Raw genomic sequence first — 19,728 nt, forward strand, 5'->3', positions numbered from 1 at the left:
GGATGGAGGGGGGTCAGAACTCATTCATGTACAAGAACAGGAAGGCATTCACAGCCTTAAACTGTGAGCTCCACTTTGAAATACTAATACTGAATACTAATTACGCCTTCCTGAGCATTTATCAATCTGGGAAGCAAGAGGAAAAGCTCATTTGGAACTAATCTGGAAAAGAAACAATTTAGGAAATATCTACAAACTGGGCAAGACTGCAACAAGCACATTCTAGCCTTGTCTTGTTATCTTTGTTTTTCTCCAGACCTTATCACCACTAAGGAATTTAATCGTAAAAATGACAAGTAGCTGAAAGCATGAATCAGACTGGCATTGAATAATAAGCCATAGGAAAAAATCTACCTACACAACCTTGGCAAATACAAATATAATGAGTCCCCCAGAGTCTGAGTGCAGACTTGGGCTGTGTAAGTTTTCCTGCACTGAAATCTCCACCTTTGGATGGGTTGCAGTCTCCTGGAGGGTTTGTGTCACTGAAGCTCAAAAGAGTCCTGATTTTTTTTTTTGAAGTTTAGAAACAAGCTTATTTTGGGCTCTTGAATTTTCAGATAATCAAAATTGTTCACTGATGAACATGATAACAAGCTCCTGCACAGTCTTCAGCCCATGAAATAGAGGAGTTGGGCAGTGAACCTGTGCCCATCCCTGCACAAACACCACAGCAGGAGAAAGGCTGAACACATGCCTGAGCACTCACATGGACATCTACTTTTGTTTGCTGTTGACAAGAAATTTGGCCCTCCCCTCGCTGATTTTCTTTATAAGATTCTCATAAGTATCCAACTCCTTCATCAAGGCACCAAAGAATACCAATATGATGAGCCTCAGTGTACACATCCAGGCACATTTCCCTGAATTCTCCCTATCAAACCACAGCAGAGAGCCCTAACAAGGGAAACCCTTCCCTCTGAGCCTTAGCAGACCACATATTTCCCTGCTAGGAATACAATAAGTATTCCCTGTTTGGAAATACCAAAGGTATTTCCCTGTTCTCATTAAAAGCCAGGAATGCTTAATCTAACTGCCACTGCTTTCAGGCTGCCTCAACAACATGACTTATTACACTATACTTCAGATATGTGCTTTGAGGAGATATAATTCTTATCTTTAGATGTGCTGATAGCAGAAAGAAGCCTGGCTGACTTACTGAACAGCCCTGTGCCTTTGATAATAGTATTTGCCTTTGCTGCTTCTGTGATTAGAAAATTTGCACAGGCACAGAGCCTGGGTCATTAAATTGAAGGATTAAATTTCTGACTTTGATTACTTTATGAAGTGCCAATCTTTGTACTGTTCCCCAGAAGCCAAAAGCAGGCACTTATTCACCACCAAATAATGTTTCCCATCCTCTTCTCCTGGATTACCAGCCTCTCCATCTTGTAACAAACCTGATGGTCTCTATGGACCTTTGTACTTCAGGACAATAATTTGGAGGAAAGCCCTTAACTAAGTGTTAGAGATAATTCTCAAAATTCTGTGAAGCAGAAAAAAGTACCAATACTACTACCCCAAACAAAACCCAAATGAACCAACCAAACAAAAGGAAAGGAGAAATAAAAAACCGTGGAAAGCCTCCAACAAAGAGACGAAACCCATGAATAAGGGATCTGAGGGTACATAAAGGGTTTGCACACACTTTTTCTGCCCTGAAAGAAACCCTCAGCAGATCTGGACTGATTCTGGAGCACACTTCATTCCTAGGCATCAAAATTCCAGCCCATGCTCTTGTGTCCACCTGCCAAAACATTCAGAGTTCCTTGCCCTGCACTGCCCCTTTCCAGAAGCACCAGCCCATCCTTCTGCTCATCCTTGCAGGGAACTCCCAGGCATGAGGCAGCTCTTATCTACAGCTCAATCAGCATTTCTGCTGAGCCTGCAATGTTCCCCAGCAGCCTGAAAACACAACCTGCAGGTCTCCACCACGGCTTTGTGTTTGCCCATCAGCCAGTGAGAGGCACAGCCCCCTGAGAGATGCAAGCCAGTCCATTCTCCCTGGGAGCCACACTTTGCAGCACATGGCAGCATGTGGAGACAGGAATTCTGTTTGCTTCAGCTACCTGAAGGAATTGAAAAAGTGGGAGGAAGGCACAAGTGCTGCAGCAAGACAGAAAGGAAAAGCCCAAGCACAAAGACAAGATCTGCTGGGTGGCTGTGCTGTAACTGGTGTCCTCCTCCACCTCTGAGCTCACTGGACACGATTCCCAGCTCACAGCACTGCCAATTTGAGCTGAGTCATGTGAACTCATCCCAACCAGCTCCTGCCTACCCCAGGAATCTGGGCGTTCCAGCCCTCTAACAGATGTCTGCACTGGCACAGATCTGCTGGGTCTTTCTACAGCTCCTCAGAGGCAGCAAAGTGTTAATCATGCAAGTATTCAGCATTAATCTATCCAAATCCTGGTACACATCTCCCTGTCAAATTCTTTATTTCCCCTCTGACCCTCCTTTAGCCAGCCTAGAGCAGATCAGTCTGGAAGCTGAGGGCAGCCTGCAAAGGCAGCATCTGGGTACAGCCATCCATCAGCTTACAGTGACAGACTGAAAACACTTCACCTGCTCACTCAGGTATTTTCTGAAGTTATTAACCCTACAAGATTGCTATTTAAGTTCATCCAAACGTGATTTGGTTTGCATCTCGTGTTTGGCACAGATATTACTACACTAAGAGATCATTTTTTGGAGGTTATGCAGTATTTTGAATTTTAAAAGAACAGATAAAACATAAGGCCACTTGAGACAGGTAAAAGTCTGTTTTTCTATCTCTGATTACTCTGGGCTCCACAATCTGACATTTCTATCATTCCAGAAATCATTGGAATACAATGCTTAGTAGAGGTCATACATGAAATTACATAGGCAAGCACTTACTTTCCTTCAACCTCCTAAAATCTCTTTTTCTCCTCAATTCCTTCAACCTTCTATGGGACTCTTATTCCTCCATGTTTTTCCATGCATCTGGAGATTTCACTATTGCATCAGCCTTAAGTCTCCCACTAGTGAGCATCCAGCATACTTGAGGTGTAGACAGAGCAGCCACACAATTCATTCCCAATTATTTCTTAGCAAGATGCTCTAAATGAAATGAAGTAAAATTGTGGTTTTCCTTTGTTACAGCACATTTCTTGCCTATGATTCTTCAAAACAGATGCATTGCCAACTGTTTCTGGATCAGAAAACTCTACAAACCTTTGCCCAGTTCAAATAAATGGTTCCATGCAAGACAAAAGGAACCACAACCACATTGTGGTTTTCAATAGTAAAATATAGTTAAATTGGTGCTTGAACAAGAGCTAAAGCTGAACTTTACCAAGGCCCTGGTACTGCCTTCAAATTTAAATTCATGCTTGAAGATTGTGGGCCAAAGCTTTGGCAAGTGTGAGCTGGCCAGCAGTGACTTGGCAGATTTAGCTCTGCAATAGCAAGGAGAGAGCTCACCATTTAAGACAGATAATAATTGCAAAACTCAGCTTGTCCATGAGATGCTAGTAGGTTTTCCTCTTCCTTAAAGTGCACAAGGATAGATTAGTACAGATATATCTCTGGTAGGAGTGTCCAAACACATCATGCAGATCCTCAGTCATGGCCCTACAGCTATTGCATCTTTAAATCAAGAGGCCCAGGTGTGTGTCACCCCTGGAATGGGCACTAAAGAGGAAACACTGCCCTTCTAGGGGCATTCCCATGGGCCTTCAGCATTAGATCTTTAGATTTTCTTTCAGCTCCAAAGTTCAGGGGAACTAAAGAGAGCTCAGGCTTTGGCCAAAGCTGTCCTATCCAAACCCACAGCAGGGACACTGCCAGAGCAGCACACACACATGGGTGTGGGGTTTGGTGGATAATTCTGGAAGGACTTGGGAGCCCTCCAGCTTCACCAGCAGAACGTGCTGCTTCCCGTCCCCAGTGCCTTTGCCTTCTTCCATGCCAACTATCTCAAACCTGCTTTGGAAACCTGAGCCTCTGTTGTGTGTAACCAGATCAGGTTTCCCTTGCAGACCTCTGTTCTTTTACCACAGCGTGTTTTTAACAATAACTGAGGGCTCAGACAAACTGCAGGAGCCAAGGTGATGGCCAGGCTTTCCTGTGGTGCTCCTGCCTTGCAGCATCTCCTGTGTGCAAGCCATGGCAATGCCCCCCATGCTGAGCTGGCTGGGTTGCAGGACTCTGCTAACAGTGGAACCAGTGCAAAGCACAAATAATTTCACTACAGCAAGAATAGCACTAAAAACCATACATGAAATCAAGCAAAATGAAGGCGATTGCAAGGGGAAATGCAGCACCTAAAATGAATATTCCTTGTCTTTATATAATGCTAAGAAAACACTGGAAATAAATAGAGCACAGCCTGCAATCTTGCTGTGCTGAGACCTAACATTTTAAAGCTTTAGTTAGAAAGATGCAATAATTCCAGTGCTGTTTGGATTACAGAGGATGCAAAGTTTTGTGCACATTCTGATGTATTTCTGCACTTTATATATATGGGAGATAAATTATGTGTGCAGTGACTAGTACAAATAAATGAACCAGAGCCAGAGCTCTTCTGGAGGGATTTCAGGGACAGCAGGCCAGGACTCACTTGGATTCTATTTCAAAACTTTCTGGAAAGAGAAACCTCTCTGCACATCAAAAAAGGAATAGAGTGAAAGCAGAAGCATCTCTTTGCATCAGTTAGTGTCAACCTTTAAAACCTTGCTTCCACACTCTTAGAAATCGCTGAGACCTTCAAAAGGTCACTCATGAATATTTTGGGAAAATGATGAAGCTCCAGACCTTTGAAAACCAGAACATTTTCTATCAACATAGGGCAGTACCTGTTGAAGTTGCTGGGGTCCAGGATGACATTTTCAGGTGCTCTGCCATTCCACTGGAGGATGAAATCCTGCTCGAGCATGACAGCAAGCCAGCACTGCTGGAACACCTCAGCCACATGGCGTGGCAAGGGAATGCTGCTCTGGCAACAGAAGGTCAGGTTCTTGGGGCACCTGGCCTGGATGTAAAGCTGAGGGTGAAAGGAGAATGACAAACACATCCATTAAACCAGCCAGGCGCAGCCGGAACATGTGCATTTGATCATCATTGCCTGTAAATGGTTTTTTGCCAATGAAGAGTTCAGAACATTTGGAAAGTCACTGAAACGTTTCCAGTTCAAATAAAAAGGTAAACCAGGAATAGCATCTGCAGCCATCCATGGGGACACCATGAAGTGAGATATGAGATGTACAGTGCCATAAAAATGTTCACTATTCAAAATCTTTAGGGAGAGGGAATCAAGGAAGCATCACAAAGTAACTCTTTTTTTATGAATTCAAATAACTGCACTTTAAAAACAGGCTTATTCCATTGAAAATACAGAAAACTGAAGTTATTTCAATGGCTTTGGACTAGGTCCAGTTATCTAATAGAATCCACATCTTTGCTCTCAAGTAGCAGACTAGGCTGAAATTCTGTGGGCTAAACTTGATGTCCTGACTCTATGACCTTATAGACTAAATACCAAAGTCCAAGGCTTCAGCAAAACTCTTCTTGCAGGGACCAAGAGATGCCTGTGACCTGTAGCTCAACTCTACAGACCAATTACAAAACCACACTCCAGCTGTGTGCTTTTTCTACCCTGCTATCACTCAAACAAAGGCAAATTTGTGTGACAAACATTGGTTTTAAGGTGAATGCACGATGCTCCCCTGCTTTCCACCATGTGGAATTCCAGTGCAAAAGGAGGATGCACAGCTAGTCATACAGATCTGTCTCTGCATGCAGGGATGTTTCAGGCAGCTTGTCATGATCCCTGAAGGGTTTCAGATGCACAAAGGACACATGAGGACATCTATAATCCTGCTGCCTTCATTCTCCTACAGTGTAGAATGACACTCTTTGCATCAAGAACTTAAAACATCCAACAGAAAAATCTGTGGCAGCTCAGAAATGTCTAAGCTTCTGCATGAGCATCCATCCATCAAAGTTATTTTTAAACTCAATTTGTGTCTTTGAGGTAGATCTAAATGGAAGCAGTAGTTTCTTATCAGATTTTAATTTCACAAGGATACAAGTGCAGCCAAGACTGGCAGAGAGGTTGAGACTCCATCTATCAGGATATCTGCCAGCTAATGCAGGGCACTCACATCTCCAGATCTGCTTATCCTCCTCTTGTCTACACAACTGAAAAATCTGCAAAACCAGACAATCTCTCATTGCTGTGTATGTGGGCTTGTTTTAGTTAGGGATTCTAGTGAGTTCAGCCCCTAGTTCCAGTTTCATGCTCAGAAGGATCTGGCAGCTGTGCCTGCTCCAGGTGTTGATTTTGAGCCCCTGAGGATCTCCAATAGATGGCCCACATTTGCCCAGCCCTCCTCTCACCCCTAGATCCAGCAGCTTTATGCTGAATGTTTAATTTAAACATTTGGGTCCCATCCCAAAGGAACAGTCCAAAAGTGGTTTTGAAAGTTCCTTGGATATTCAGTCCACTCCTCCTTTCACACCATTACACTTCAATGATGAGAAGCTGCTCTGAGTGGCATCTGCAGGTATTGGAAGATTAAAGTGGATCCCAGAATGACATTAACATAAATTTCTACTGATGGCTGAAACTGTTGGTCAATTAATTCACTCCAAACAATCTCTGGGCAATCTCTAACCCATTTACTCATTCTTGATGGATCAAGAAAGACTAAATTGTTTGTACAGTCTGATAAAAAAGCCTTTTTTTCTCTATGAAACCAGAAGAAAAACCTATTTTGCGTTCACATTCGAACCATGACTGGAAAGCCAATAACACACAACACAATAACCCTCATTTCAGTCTTACTTGGCCCCATCAGGATGGGGGAATGCTGGGGTCAGAGCAGGGGATCCATCAGGTCCATTCAGACCTGGAATCCCATCAGTGTATTAATGGTTCAGAATCCAAACAGCATTTTCTAATAAAAACCAGTTGGAATGTACACTTACATTGCACTTACTACAAAATAAAATGCACCAATGAAAAGCCAAGAGAGGACAAGATGCACTCAATAAGTTCTAAAGATTCCTAGTTTACAGGTTACCAAGAAGAAAAGATTTCTATGTGTTTTAAGCTATTTTTGTAAAGATTTAAAAAATTTAAACATGTTTCTTACTAAAGTGATTACAGCCCTGATCAAGAAATCCAGATCCTATTTGAAGAGGCTGTTTTGTCCATTTGGAACATCACTAAGTCAACAGGAATGAAAAATTCATCCACTTTCTAGAAAGAAAAAACCATCTTCCTTAGAACCACCTCCACAATTTTTGGTTACTTCTGTCAAAATCTTTAAAAGAAAGTGGTCACAAAGAGACTTTAAAATAAGAGAAGTGGTGACAGATTAATGTGTTAAGAGAAGAGCTGGTTAAAACATTATAAAATGTGACTCTTCTAATTGCTTGGGTGGTTTAATGGACATAGTTGTCATTTTAGCTGCTTGACACATCCTGCTGAAGAGATGTGTCAGATTCCCCCATGCTTACAAGGCATTTTCCCAAGGAGATTGTGAAACTGAGAAGATAAGTTCTTTGCAATTCGGGGGATCTGCTATTCAGCTGGAGAGTGAGTATGAAGATAAGCAGCATGCCAAGTACTGGAAATAACAATCTGGACTTCTGAGAAAAGGTTTTCTTGCTTTCTTGTTTCGTTATTCTTTCTTTTGTTATGTCATGTTGTCAGCTGTCATGTTGGGGCAAAAAACCTTAGAAATTAAAAGATCAAAACATACCTTCTCCTTTTCTGGTTGACTGACTGCTCAAAAATGTTAATACCTTAGGGAAAAACATTTTCTTGATAAAATTTCCAAGTGAAGGCTTTAAAATTCTTGAAGAAAGAAAAAAAATGTAGCTTTCTTTCTCTAAGACATGCTAGGATTTCACTGGCATCAGGAAAACTACTTTGATTTCCAACTGGTTTACATCAGAGATCCAAACTGAACCTCTCTATCCAAATACAGACACCATGAACTGAAAAACATCTTTGCCTTCTTCCCAGCCTGTGAGGTGCTGATAATCCTCAAGCACCACAGAAATCCTGGGACTGTTCAGTTTTCCTGTGGCTAGAAACCCTCTGCTCACTGCCTCCTGCATCTCTGGCTTGCTTTACACTTAAGAGCATCAGTACCAAAGGAACCACAGGGACACCGAGTGCACAGAAGCAGCAGCAGATGTGAAACCCAGAGGTGAAGGATCAGCACAACTGCAAACATTCACTGCAAGGACAGAGTTAACAAAAATGGAATCATTTCTATTTCAGCCAACGGTGAACTGGTGTAAAATCAACATTTCCTAGAGTATTTTAGAATTGCAAGGCATCAATTTTTTTTTTAATTCAAAACTGACACTAATTTGGCTGCGTGGCAGTCTCTTATGACTGTCTAACACCTTATAAGCTTATAAAAGAAAACTGCACATAGTGCCAAAAACCCTGCTTACTTTAATAAAGACTAACACCAAAAAAGAGAAGTTTCACAGCCTCCCCTGATGAGTTGCTGTGAAGTCTGCAGGCAAACAGTAAATGCACAGCTTCAACTGCCCAGTGGGAACCAAGGCACTTGTCTTACGGTTTATATAAAAATCAGGAAAGGTTTAGGAACCTCATTTACATTGGATCAAGTACTGCAGGTGTCAAGGAGTCTCCAGTTCTGTGCCACTGAAGTCTCACACACCTACATGGAAAGAACTATGAAGCCTCTCTGTACATTTTTCTTTCTTTATTGGCCTTTCCAGCTGAAAGTCAGCTTGATGGGACACCAAGGACCTTGGTGCCCAGTGGTGAAGTCTGAGGGACTCAGAGAATGCCAGAAGATGTGGTGCTGACAGCTCTTGTGATTTCCCTGTGAGTTTTCCTCTATTCAGTGCTCCCCCTCGAAGCCTTGCTTTATTTACATTACAACCTGAGAGTCTCAGCTGTCATTAAAGAGCAAAGGGGTTGGTCCTGTTCGGACAACAACAACCCTGCAGACTCCAGAATCAAAAAGGGAGGAGTAAAAGACCTGATAGCTCTTGCTCAGTGAAATTCATGATTTTGGGGTGGTGCCAGGACATTGCTTGGTGCTCCTGCTGAAGGAAGCCCTTGGGCACCCCAGGGGAACGAGATCTGATGCCCTTGGAGGCACTGAGGGGAAGGACCATGAACCAGCCACAGAGGGTGGGGATGTCAGCCTGAGCTGCCAGATTAAAACACCCTCAGCAAAGCCCATCACCAGGATTTTTGGATCTACAAACACTGCCAGAGGAATTGTTTTTCCCCAGACGTTTCTTTTCTTGGGCAAATTACATCCAGGAGAAGAGGAGCATGAAATGGGAATGAAAGAAACCAAGCAGAAAGGAATTAACTGTACTCCAGGCACTTAGCTCAGAAAGGATTTGCCTGCAAAGTTAGCTGAAGGACTTGGATCTCAGTTTTCCATGCCAAGTAGCCCATCCCTAGACTGACTATTTGGGCTCCATTCAGCACTAACATAGCAGTCACTATTTCCTTCAGCTGAAAGGATATTTTCACCTGCTTGCACTAGGGGAGAATACAAGTTCTTTTCTACCAGAGCTGCATGAAAAGGAACAGAAAAACAGATTTTGTAATAAAGTTGTTAAGATCAAAGCAAACCATCTTTCTCCATAATTGGATTCACTATTTCAGGCTTTTCATCTGAAGTATGACACTCAGAATTTAGCAGACAAACAAGTCATCAGTTAGTCAGGGTGCTGAGAATCAGAGTGAGGCTGGAATATTCTGACACTTATCCTCTTCAAATTAACCAAACCCTGCAGCACGAGACCAATTTCTTCTGCCCTGCACATACATATATTTCCCTCCCAAAACCCATAAAGTGAAGCATTTAATATGACCTTTACTCATCCTGCTGGATGCTTATTAGTTGAAAATGTTGGTAAGTAATGGATCCCAGAGAAGTAAATGTTTATGCTTGCCTAAACCTAGCCAAGGAAATTTTCTATGGTGGAAAAACTGTCTCACCACGTAGAGTGCCATAACCAGGAGGATATTAATAGAAATAAAAATATAAATGCCTACTTGTTTGCAGCTCTGAATTTAACTGTTAGGTTGCCAGAGCAGGGACTATTATTTCTCTGGAGACACAGAGCCAAACTAAGTGCCAAGGACAAAACCCAGTTTCACAGGGACTGCTTCATAGCAGCCCAATCCTGTTTCTGCCCAGCCAAAACACACCACAGTTTTTAATTCCAGTGTTTAAATACTTAAATAGCAACTTCTGCTCTCTGCTGTGCAACCAAAGCAAATGCATCCAATTTTTTTAGCTTAAGGAGACATTCATACTCTATGTTTGACTGTGACATTCACTGCTGGTGAAGTCACTGCAAGGTTTAAGGCCACCTCTCAGCCTGTGATTTCTGCATGGGAAATAAGAAATAGGTGTAAGTTTGCATCTCAACCACCCATTTCACCATCCTGAACACAAGCAGGATGTACCAGAGAAGCAACATCTTCCATTGCTGAGCTTTGATTCACCAGAACAATCCACTAGAGTCCCATGACAGACATGACTTTCCCCCAAGTTTCAGCAAAATTACACTGAATTTACTGCTCACCTTTGGTGTGAGTAGTGCTGAGCAGCTTCACTGCCTGCCCCTCCCCAGAATATCTGCTGCTGGCTGTGCTGGGCATCACCTGTGTGAGCTCCCCAGGACAGAGCACCCCATCCCAGCAGGACACACCAGGGATTGGCAGCAGGAGCTCTGCTCTGCCTCTGGAGGTGTCTGCAGACCCTGTCACCCAGCACCACATCATGGGAGAGGGACATCTTCACTGTCATTGTTTCCAAACCACTGCCCCTCTCTGCCAAAAAACACTTTCAGTCCAACCTAGAGGAGAAAATAAAGTGAAAATCACTGCTTAGCTCAAAGTAAGGACTCAGCTTTGCAGTATTTTGACAGTGATAGAGTTGGAACCAGGCAACTCCATTGTCTGAGCAGGATTTTGTTTTGTCTGTTCTATTTGGAAAAGAAATGCCAGTCGTGCTGGTACCCCCTCTCATTTCTTAATTCCAGGAGATATTTCCACACAAATTAGACTTTTGGTTCTTTGAAGTGCACCCACACCACCATGTGTTGCTTGAAATCACACAGCAATAAATTGTATGGTGGCAAAATAAGAGGATGACTGAAAGTGTAGGAATATACTGGATGATTATGAAATTCACTGAGGAAAATCACAGCTGTTAATAAAGGAAGTAAAAACAACCTGTTATTTGGGGAATTTTCTCATGTCTTTTCAATGTCCACTTTAAGTGGTTCTATCAGTGCCATTTTTTTCTAATTATTCTTCCTAAACCCTCATAAAACTTTTATAAGTTTTAAATTTTCAGAATTGGTTTTCATGCACATTCTAATATATCCCCCTTTTTTAATTATTTAATGTTTTTTAGGAAAGAGAAATAACAGGAAGAAGTGTTATCCTCATTGTCCTTAGCTCTGCTCTCAAGATTTTTCAGTAGCTAAGTAAAAATATCTGTCCTGATATGAAAATCCAGCAAAACAAGGAAACTGCAGATGTTCAGCAAAAAAAGAGCACTGAATATTTTAATGTCTGCAGATGAAATTATTACAGGGTGTGAAGATTAAGTCCAGAAGTAATCAAGAAAATAATTACTCCAGGTCAAGCACTCTGAATGAATCCAGCAGCAATGCCTATAAAAGCAGACAGCACAAATAACAACAGGCTTGTGTTGACCCAAAAAACTGTCATTGGTTCCATTTAACCCAACTAATTTTAATTGGACTGTGCACATGAGAAAGAATTAGGGTGAGCAGGATTAGGCTGAAAGTTTATTAAGGGCTTTTAAGGCTTTATTTTAACAATAATAAACAGAACAGCTTAGGAGAATAGGAGGGTTATTGTGAGTTGGATGGGAAGTTCATCACCTCAAAAAGAACCCAAACCCTGCAGCAACAACTATTTGCAGAATAGAAGTCTTCATTCCTTTAAAATGGAATTGAAGCTAGAACCATTTTCTGCCACCTTCTTGTCTAAGTATGAATCTCATAAACAAATGCTTGAAGCAGTCTCCTTTAAAGGAGGCTCAAACACTTGGAAATTTAAGGTGCATTTGCAGGGTTTTTAAAAATCTTTTCTTGCCTCACTGCAGGAAGCTTTTCCCCAAAAGGCTCCTTGGCCTTGGCCTAGGAGGATCCCAAAAGTTGGGGTTTTTTTTCCTCTAGTTTTAATTTATAAAAGATGAGATAATAAAAAATGTAAACACTGCAGCAGCTCAAAACTCCATTGCAAATACTTTGTGATGGCACTTCTGGAGCTGCATATGAAAACAGACACTTCACTGGGGAGGAGAACAAAGTCAGCTGCACTTCAAACCCAGCGAAGGCACAGCCAGCACATCTTACATTTGATCAACACTCTCACTGTTTCCATCCAGCAGACAGTTTTGGTGCTAATTTTATTCTTATCTCTAACATTCTCCTCTAAAAAGTCTGAAAGTCAAAATTAAAGTGGAAATGTTAATGAGCAGTTCTTGTACAAGCCTCAAGGTTACCTTGCTTTTGTACACTGTGGGATGGGGGTCCAACTGAGTCTGCAATTACAGCTATGGCAGTGTGCATTGTTTTCTAAGTGAACACACAGAACAAAGACTCTGCTCCTCAGGTTTGTTCACGTGGAGCTAGGAATGAGCTAGAAGGAGGTGCAGAGACAGGCCATGTCTGGATGCCACACTGCTATTCAGACTCCTAATTTTCACTAGGTGTGGACTACCTCTGAGTGATGGTATAAAGGTTACTTGAGCTCCCTGTCTGAAGCCTGACAGCTCTGTTTGTAATCTCTTAAGAATGTGCTAACTCAACCTGTCCAAAGGCAGCACACCTAACACACCTGCAGGGAACCCTGACAACTGCACTTTCAACATTAAAAAATACTAAAGTGCTGGAAATCATTGCAATAATTAGTAACTTCTTGTAGCACTTAAGTGTTGGCACAAGCTGCCAACAAAAGTCATCTCACTGTATCACTGTTTTCATTTTAATGAAACCATTTCCATCCAGTGGGAATCTTCCTCTCTTCTACCACCCAAGGTCTCTGTCCCCATGGCTCTTCCTCTTCTGGAGTGATGCAAACTCTCACCCTGCCAAGTTCCCTTTGGTCAGGAGTCTCTTTAGGGTTGGGACTGCTTTTTTTCTGCTGTCTGTTTCAGGAAATAACAGACTTCAACTCACTGTCTGCTTTTCTTTTTCCCATCATGAGCTGTTTGCAAATGTGTGCTTTGACGCAGAAACCCAGCACTAAAACAACACAGGCCAAACATAGCAAAGTCAACATCAGGAAGCTCCCATCTCCTAGGCAGGCTGGGCTGCAATCCCATGGGAGCTGCTAGTCCATAGCCAGGGGTCAGCACTGGCCCCTGTGAGCTCTTCTGGGGACCACAAACCCCCCCAACACAAATCACTGGGATTTCTCTGGCAGAAGCAATTCCTGAGATGAGGTAGAGCTGGCACAGGTAGGAGTGGAACAGGGTGGAATCCACCCTAAACTCCTGCCTGCAGGGACAAACTGACCAGAGGGACTTTCAGCAGTGAATGTGAGCTGGGGAAGTTTGGGAATCTTCTGCACCTGTTGCAGGTGCCTTGCTGCTCTCCTCACTCTGTGCCTCACTGGGGTGAGTGGGTGGCAGTTTTGTACTAAAAAGAGATGTCTGCTCTTCTCAAGAAGTGAGTGTGTGGGCATGGCTTGGCTCTGGGCTGGGGCATCTTCCTGACTGACAGACACAGGAGACCACAGCCATCAGCCATCCTTCAGCTGGTTACTTCCCTGCTTTGAAACAACTTTCCAAAAGCACTCTTCTCAAAACAAACAAACAAGCCCAGCAATAATATTGCAATGGATAAATGCACAGATAATATGTGAGATTGAGCTTTGTTAGTGGATAGACAACTAGAATCCTTCGTGTGGAGTGCAGTGTTCTGTTCTGCCTCACTGTTATTTTTATGCTGGAATTAAACAAGACCTGACTGGCTTTATTATTTTGTTGTCTAACCAATCTGCTGATTAGTCTGATTAATTAGACAATTATCCTTCAGCATGACTAATAGTTTTGTCATCACTGTACAACTTGCAGTAATGTTTAATTTCTTCTTAAAGAACAACAGTAAAATGATTGTACTTTAGGGAATTAGTACTTAACCATCCTTTAAAAACTAATAAAATGAGGCCTGGAGATGGAAAATTAATTAAAATGTTTGACAGGCTCTATCTTAACTAGGCAAAGATATATTATCCCATGTAGCAAAGAGCAACAACAACAAAAAATAAACTAATTGTGGTCCTACAGGCATAAAATCAGATGTAGCACATCTGAGTTCAATCCAGATAAGATAGAATCAAAGTGAAAATTGCTGGGAAGCAGGTGCTTACAAACATACTTGGCTTTTAAGCTGGCAAAGTGCCAGCTTCAGAGGTTGATATTTTCTTAGAAACACACAAACAATAAACAATTATTGAGATCATGTCATTAGGGTTTGGTTGGGTTTGGGTTTGGTTTTTTTTTGTAATAGGTTTACACTGCACTGGTTTAATTTGCTTTGCAGAATTATTTAGGAAATCTTCTCACTATTTTTACTTTGAAAACATCAGCTCCTAAAGGTGTTGCAGTACTGAGCTGCCTCTCAAACAGAAAATGCTCCATATTTAGCAGGCTCATTGGCCTCAAATGTTGTGACTGTATTAAAGAGTTGCATTCTCAGCCATTCAAGGTGTAATCAGCCCTTTGCCAAAGTGCACAGATGTCACTTGTCTGAAACCATTCTGGTGGACAGTCCTACAGCCATTACTGGAGGAAATTTTCCACTCTTCCACTCTAGTGATCAAACATTTTTTCTCTAAGCTCCCCTCCCCAGCTCTATGTTGATTTTCTTGTCAATGTTCCACAAAACCATCTTATAACCATTTCCCCAAGGGAACACATGAAGAAGGAACAGCAAATTAACTCCTATTCTTGTTCCAAAGGTCCATAAAGCATCTGAGGTAACTAAGATCTCACCAAAATGCACAGAGCCCCTGTTTTCCTTAGAGGAGCAGTCAAGTGACTGCAACCAACATCATCCTCTCATGAAATAACCCCTGGCTGTTGGTCTAAAGTGTGCCAAGAGGGGACAAATAAATGCTCTGCTTGCCAGAGGGAGTGATGCTGGTCAGTCCCAGAGCAATGGAAATTTTCCTCAAGATAAAACCAAACCTCAAGCCAAAGTTGCTGTGGTTCATGGACATCCTAACAACTGCAGACCTTGTTTGAAAAGAGCTGAGGAGAGGTCATGATTCCTGGGAGAGAGCCAGGTGGAATCCATCATTTCCCAAGCCAAGTGTCCAGGGTCATGATCCCTGCAGGAATCCAGGACAAGGACTGGAATTGCTCAGCATTCTACAGCTTCTGCCAAGGCAGAGATACAGAGCCCTGCTCTGTTGTCACAGCTCAAGGGAAGTCCCTGTTGTGCTCAACAGGAATTTCACAGCTGATCTCTGAAACTGGGTCATGGCTCTGCTTCTCAGTGCATTTGCTGTTTCTGTGCAATTGTTTTGCAGCTTACTGGCTCCTGATATCTCCTGTGTGACCCTCTCAACCTCCTGTTTGACCCTCTCAACCTCTGAGGCCAGGTCCTCACCAGATCCTCAGCAGCTGGCAAAGCTGCACCACCTAAGAATTGTGTTCTGGGTGTCCTGGCTACAAGGTGAAACCTTTCTCCAATTTCTTTGTATATGTCTGTCCAGGCATAACATCATCACATTTTACTTGCTTATAAATAGCCTTCATTACTAAGAAGAAAAGAGTTTCAAAATTAATTAATGGCATGGACCAATGTAACACTTTCTCTACTTGGAAATTCTGCTCTAGGATAGATCTCTCACCACTGCTAAAAACTTCATAACCTTCATAACCTTTCACATTTCTGCTTTTCTTACTTACACTTTTCTCCATCAGGGTCTCTGACACGTTGTTCTGGGGGCTGAGCTGCCAGGGGTTTTTCATTAAGAACCTGATGGCTCTGGAGTGTTTGTCCACACCTGGAGTGAACTTCTGAAAGTGCATCTTGCCATCCTGACAGACCCATCATAAATCTGGAATCCAGGATAGGGAATGTCCTAGAAGATTTAAATACAAACAAACAATACAAAGTTCTGTGTAAAAAGCTTGGGCAAACTCCTTGTCTTTTGACAGCATAGAAAGATTGTTCTTGCTGTCCTGCAGAGATCCCATTCCTGTTGTCACTTGTGGTCAAGTCATGCATAGCCAGAGCTGTATGCATGACATGTCTAATTACTACAGGTTTAATAATTGTTGAGCCTCACCAAAAACATGTATTAAGGTAGAATTTAGGCTTAGGGCAGCACAATTTACTGTGAGGACATGGGTAGGCACTGTGGTTGCTAGAGAGGAGGCTGTGCTGCTGAAAGCAGAAAATAACACATAGTTATCAAAAAAAAAAAAAAAAAAAAAAAAGAGGCTATAATGAAAAATGGTTTCTCCTTTTCCAAACTGGCTGTGTTTGCCCAGCTATGCCCATAGGAGGGAGGGTGCCATGGTGTGTGGGAGCTGCACCCTCACCTTGATGCTGCACCACTGGGGCACCACACAGGAGCCATTTGGCATAAATCAGATTCTCTAATCCATCCTCCACTGACTAATAAGCTAAGGGGAAAACTAAATCAAGCACATTCAGTCAAGAATGCTCTCAAGCTGTTGGCCTGAAGAGTAAGTTTATTTGGATTCTTATTATTTCTGGCCTGAACAATAATTTAAGCACCTGGTATAAATTACTCCTTGGTAGCCACATTAATTCCTGGTGCTTTTCTTCTACCTTAAGCTAACACTAAGAAGAAATGGCAGAAGAATAACTCACTTGTTTCTGGGTGGTGCTCTGTGTTCTCCTTCTGCCCCTTTTCCTCAGTAGCTGTTTTGGCCTCCCTGGGAGCCAAAGTTGCTAAAATGGAGTGTACAACCTCCAGGCTGGAGCCATCATCTGTCAGAAAATCCCATCACTGCAAGCAAAGAAACACCACCTAAGTATCAGCACAGCACACCAGTTAATTAACACTTTTAATTACACCACAGACACAGCAAAATTTGTGTCCTTAATTTGGAAAAAGGTGCTTGCTCTGTTACAACAGCCTGCTCTAAAGTATGCTTAGAAACCAGCAGGTTAGTGACAAGGCAGCTTTGTGCTTGAGCATCAGGACCTCCTGCTCAGCAGGAAATGTTCTGCAGCTCTGGGGTGTTCCCCAGGCATGCTGAGACAAAGAGAATGAAAGGCTAAATTGCCCCTTGTCTTTATGGCTGCCCAGGGAAGACTTGATGTGGTCCAGAGGGGAAATGTGAGCTTTTCTCCTGTCTTACACCAATTAGCAGGGGAGTGTCTCACTTCCATTCTTGAGCATGTTACACTGGGGGGGTGGAAATGGGAAGAAGACCCATTTTAGGAAATTACCTTGCCAGAGTGAGTCCAATTCCATTGTCTGAAAACCTGGGAGGGAGGAAACACAATGGTGTAAATGCTGAGGAATGTCTGCAGTGAATTTGCCCTGCAGACCAATTTATACTTGTTGGGGGTGGAACGATGTAACAGTGACCTACCTTCAGCTGTGGACAGTAATGTCACCACCTCTGGCCCAGCCCCATGGTCATTATTTTTAAGGGCAATAAGACCATGAATCATGGCAGGAACTCGTGGCTTTTCAGGATCAGCATCTTGATGTGGGTGAAACCTGAAGAAAGAATCTTACTCAATGCAGCACAAAAGACACAGGAATCAACTTCAGACAGAAGCAGTAATGCCCAACAGATGCTTTTTGGCTTCCAGTTTTTGGCATGGTGGGTCTAAAGAGGTGATATGCCCTGAGTCAGAGTCAGACTATTGGCCTGATTTCACTTCTGAGCTTTGGTGTAAAGCAGAAAACAAGAAACATTCATAAGGACAAAATTCTGTCCCAGGTGAAGTGAGCAGGTCATTTCTCATTAGACACCAATGTGCCCACAGCTACTCCTTAATTTGATTCAGTGTGATTTAGAGACACAGAAAACATTTTTCCCAAGTCACTCAGATCCTTTTGTAGATGTCCTTACAGGGCCCATTGAGAATCCCTCTGTTGTTGCTAGAAAATCAATTAGACACTTTCAAGAATCTCATCCAGCAAGGATAACAGAGTAACTGGAGCTGCTCTCCTTGCATGTACAGACCAAACCCCATATGCTTCTGTGTCTGCTGAAAGAGAAGCTGCCAAAACCAAAAAAGATTTTTCCTGGGAGCTGGGTGTATCTAAATTGCTCACAGGCTATTGCTTGCCACAACGCCTGTGTTTGGAAAAAAAATAAAAATCAGCATTGCTTTTTCTGAGTCTACTCTCACCTCCTACTTCTTCCAGCTGAGGTACAAGGGCACAGAAGTGTCTCCTTGGTGCCCAAGGGGGTGACCCTGTCAGGGAAGTGTCTCAGGGACACACAGTCCTCCTTTCCTTTCAGCCTTATGGGGACATATCTATAGGAGATGATGGAGGAGGGAAAAAGCCGAGGCTTGACCAGGAGCAGCAGCTGATTTCTGTCGACTTCCTTACACAGACCCATAGGACTGCAGTGAAGGAGAAAATGCCCTTAATTTACCTGCTTCCACTCTGTGAAAGGAAGCTCAGACATTTCAAAGCAGCTGACAAAAACCTTTGAGGCTACTTATTTTCCTCATTAATCCCAGACCAGTCTCAACAGCCTCTTACATCACCTTTCAGATGTAAGTTCTTCTAAGCAATTAGTAATAAATGTTACAGTTTACAAACCCACTAATGCACTAATGGGATCTGGATCCCCTTCCATATGCTTCACTGCTTAGTCCTCACAACCCAAGTGCATGGGTGTCCTTTTTGGCCAGCAATAACACAAACAATCCAGTGCACAGCTATGGAATAGTTGCCTCTGCACATCAGAGAGAGTGTGTGGTTTTTTTCGGATTCTCCAGCCATAATGAGGCATTAATGATCTGCTAAATGCAGTGCAGAAGCCAAGATGCAGTAGAGCTGTCCAAAACAGGCAGCCATGCAGCATGTGCTCACCTGGCATTATGGACAGTGAGATGCTCCTTGGGATCTTCAGCACTGGCTCTCGTTGTCTTTGCTCCTTTTCCAATAAACAAACCAGCCTGGAAATGCACATGCCTCCAATTACTTTCACAGATCGCTCAAGGGAGAGCAGAGATCCCAGATTTCATCAGTGGATGTGGGCAGGCAGTGCAGGCACAGGAGCCCCAGCAGCCAGGGCTGTGTCCCTTTCGGTGTCTCTTGGCCCTGCTGAGCACGACACGAGCACAGGATGTGGCTGGAGTCAGGACACAGCCTGCCCTGCCAGATGTTACACATCAGCATCCTGGGCTCCCTCCTGACCCAAGGCAAGGCTCTCAACTCCCACTCTCCCTCCCTCACAGAAAGCAATAAGGGACCCTGCCAAGCTCTTGATAACTTTTTGGAAAAAGAGTGTTGTTAAGAATTAAGGCTTTAAATAACGAGTGATGAGTCCCTCGACACTGAAAGGAGAACATGAGCTGCTGCAGCCAACTTACAGGCTTTGGGCTAGAGCAGCAGCTGCCATGGACCAAGATGTAAAATATACAAACCACAGAGAACAAAACCAATTTCAATCTAGAATATTGAGAAATAAGCTTAAAATTATTTTTATATGTTACAGGTTATGTTTTCATGTTGACAGT

The 19,728-nt window shown here is 42.9% G+C and overlaps 1 protein-coding gene and 1 pseudogene across 2 annotated transcripts in view; both read right to left on the reverse strand.

Annotated features, from left to right (window-relative positions):
- LOC117002160 (cell migration-inducing and hyaluronan-binding protein-like) overlaps positions 1 to 19,728 on the reverse strand; it is a 101,630-nt gene that overhangs the window by 72,379 nt on the left and 9,523 nt on the right. The gene's annotated exons all lie outside the window — the stretch shown is intronic.
- The window catches only part of LOC117002009, a 32,123-nt pseudogene that overhangs the window by 6,639 nt on the left and 5,756 nt on the right, over positions 1 to 19,728 (reverse strand).

Source organism: Catharus ustulatus, chromosome 12, assembly GCF_009819885.2.
Source record: "Catharus ustulatus isolate bCatUst1 chromosome 12, bCatUst1.pri.v2, whole genome shotgun sequence".
Lineage (NCBI taxonomy): Eukaryota > Metazoa > Chordata > Aves > Passeriformes > Turdidae > Catharus > Catharus ustulatus.